Source organism: Schistocerca americana, unplaced genomic scaffold, assembly GCF_021461395.2.
Source record: "Schistocerca americana isolate TAMUIC-IGC-003095 unplaced genomic scaffold, iqSchAmer2.1 HiC_scaffold_34, whole genome shotgun sequence".
NCBI lineage: Eukaryota > Metazoa > Arthropoda > Insecta > Orthoptera > Acrididae > Schistocerca > Schistocerca americana.
The window spans coordinates 3,888,429-3,891,749 of record NW_025726060.1 but is presented as its reverse complement, the minus strand read 5'-3'; the positions used below and the strand labels follow the sequence as shown (position 1 = coordinate 3,891,749).

General features: G+C 38.8%; 1 non-coding gene across 1 annotated transcript; it reads left to right on the top strand.

Annotated features, from left to right (window-relative positions):
• Nucleotides 1-659: 659 nt before the first annotated feature.
• On the top strand, nt 660-734 carry Trnas-cga. The gene has a single exon. It is a non-coding gene; the product is annotated as a tRNA-Ser (tRNA).
• Nucleotides 735-3,321: the final 2,587 nt, after the last annotated feature.

Below are 3,321 nucleotides of genomic sequence, written 5' to 3'. Positions count from 1 at the left end.
TGTTGGAGGATATATACTTTGAGCCCACTGTAACTTCTGGTTAGCAGCACGTATGACATTATTTTCATAATGTGACAACATTGCTCTTCGGAAACAGGAGAGGCAAAAATTACAGGGACCTTGTGGATGAACTCATTCATGCTTATAATGTCACTGGCTGCAACATGACCCTGAAAATGCACTTCCTCGATGTGTGCATTTGGTTCAAATTGTGATGAGCATGGTGAATGGTTCCGCCAGAACATTTCTCTCATGAAACAGCGGTACACAGGATGGTGCATGACTGCTGTGTTGGATCATTTCTGTTAGATGCTACAGAGAAATGCTCCAGACACCACTCACAGGAGGCAGGCAAAGAAATGGTGTGAATAAACTAGGAAAGTTCAATTAATGAATACATCCAATAGTAATAATAAAATTGGTTCAAATGGCTCTGAGCACTATGGGACTTAACTTCTGAGGTCATCAGTCCCCTAGAACTTAGAACTAATTAAACCTAACTACCAAACTTGGGACCTTTGTCTTTCATGGGCAAGTGCTCTACCAACTGAGCTACCCAAGCACGACTCACGCCCCGTCCCCACAGCTTTACTTCTGCCAGTACCTCGCAGGAGAGCTTCTGTAAAGTTTGTAAAGTAGGAGGGATGGGGCATGAGTCATGCTTGGGTAGCTCAGTTGGTAGAGCACTTGCCCACGAAAGGCAAAGGTCCTGAGTTCGAGTCTCGGCCCGGCATACATTTTTAATCTGCTAGGAAGTTTCATATCAGTGCACACTCCACTGCAGAGTGAAAATCTCATTGCAGTCTCATAGTTATTAGCGATGGTCTTTTGTCACTCAAGAATGTTCAGCTGATGTGTGAAAAGACATTTTCATGTCAAAAGTAGTGAAAATAAGTGACAGAAAATCTACTGTGAACAAATAACTGAGTAGTATAGTTTACAGTGATTATTGATTCCAAGCAAAACTGCAGCTCATATCTATCAGTATGCACCATTGTTAAAAACAATGATAGTTTGGAATCACAAATTACTAGTTTTACATAAAACTATAAATTGATGTAACATGGAAAAACATTTAACTGAGACATTGATTCAGGTGTCACTATGAAGAGCTTTCAGAATACTACAAGCACCCAAAGTGGGACTATAAAAATATTCGCCAAAATATGGGTGAAAATTGGTATTAAACCAAAAATTATAAAAAATCAAATATGTCATCTCATATGATTTGTAAATATGTTCAGAATTATAGCAAACACACATCAGAGGAAAGCTTGTGTCAAAAAAATCAAAAAAGCCTAACAAGTACACTCACAAGCTAATGCAAGAGCTATGGCAGCAATGAAAAGGAAATGGAAAAACATCGCAAATCGATCATGTAGTCAGTCCATCAGGCATAAGGTGGTCAGCAACAGTCCCCACTTGTGGTTTATCTATTCTGTAACCATTATACTACACTATATAACCATTATATTCAAGGGATTGATAATTAAATTATATATTAATACAAAACACTTGTTATGATTTTATCATGACATTTTTGTGAAAAATTTATCATGCAGACACAAACTGCACACACAGAATTTTTTTAAAATCCTGGGTCTGGAAGAAAGGAAGCATGTTTTCCACACCCAGTATACGCATTTACCTTAGCTGTTCATTTAATCGTCAGAGAAAATAGAGAACACCCAATCAGAATAGCTGATACAGGATGTTCTTTACATACATACAAATATGCAACCATTTCAGATTATTTATCACAATGATGACACAGGAATTCACCTTAGAGTATGTTACCCTACTATTGAATTAGTAATACACATTACCAGAAAGCCATGAATGTGTTGTCTTAAACAGACTAGAATGGTTTACTGTTATTTCAACTGCTGGCTCCACTGAATTAACTGAATATGGTAGATAATATTTCATGACATTGTGAATCTGGTGCTTAACTTATAAGGTACCAGTATGAAAAGTTCAAAATACAGGTCATTTCTTCCTTTTGGGTCACACTTCCAGAGCTACAGACTGTTTTTCTCTTGTGGCATATATGACTACTCATAAGTACCCTGACGACCTTGATTCTTTATCTTCTGGAAGTAGGCATAGTTGGATGCTACAGATTTATTTTGCAAAATGTAATTTACTGGCCTATAGGAATGAATAGGTAGAAGAGTAATTTGTCGCAATCAGTTTCTGAGTTTAACAATGGAACGATCTGTGGGCCTGAGGATGGTATTGAAGCTGGATGTCTCCATTTGTATACAGCCATTAATGATGGAACCCCACTTTTATCAGCTGTTCTGGACTTGATGTGAAGGTGTCTATGGCATCATGAGAACTTTTCTGATGTATATGGTGAAAAATTTAGTTGAGTTTAAATCAGAATGCAGTACATTATAGAAACCCACACTGCTAGTCATGCGGTCTAACATAACATACTGCTTCCCAAGTGGGAAGTTGTGCCGGTCCACAGCATGAATCCACCCGGCAGATTAGTGTCGAGGTCCAGTGAGCCGGCCAGCCTGTGGATGGTTTTTAATGCGGTTTTCTATCTACCTTGGCAAATGCAGGCTAATTCCCCTTATTCCACCTCAGTTACATTATGTCGGCAATTGCTGTGCAACCACTGTCTCCATGTATGCGTACACAACAATTACTCTGCCATGCAAAATTTGGGGTTACACGCGTCTGGTATGAGATATTCCCAGGGAGGTCCACTGGGGGCCGAACCACACAATAACCCTGGGTTTTGTGTGGGGCGGTGGTGAGGTGGGTGGGTGGACTGCTGTGGCCTATTGTGGGGTTGTGAACCACTGGAGGCTACAGCAGGATGAAGACTCTTCTTCGTTTCTATGTACTCGGTTCAATACATACATACAACCATTATAGAATAGACCTTTTGATGGCATGGGAGGCTAGAATATCACAAAGGCCAGTGGGTGCAGCAAGATTCCAGACAAACTGTAGGTTCAGAGCCAAATAATTAAAATTCATAGATCTTAAAATAGTTCAGTGACCACTGACAACTAGTGGAAATGACGAGTCAGTTGCTTTCTTTTGTCAAAGATAGAAGAGAAGTCCTAGTAGCCACATGGATGCAGGACATGGTAATTAATTCAGGTAGAACCATAAACTGGGCCAACTTTGGCTCATTATTTACGGTTTTTCAAGATTAAAGTTTATGATGTCCTGCATTTATGTTTACAAAAATGAAAAAATAAATCTGTGATAAAAATTATAGTTCTATGAATACATTTTGAAATAGAGTGCAAACTTAATCATTATTACTTGGAAAAAAGTTTTTTTTTCCTAAATCGG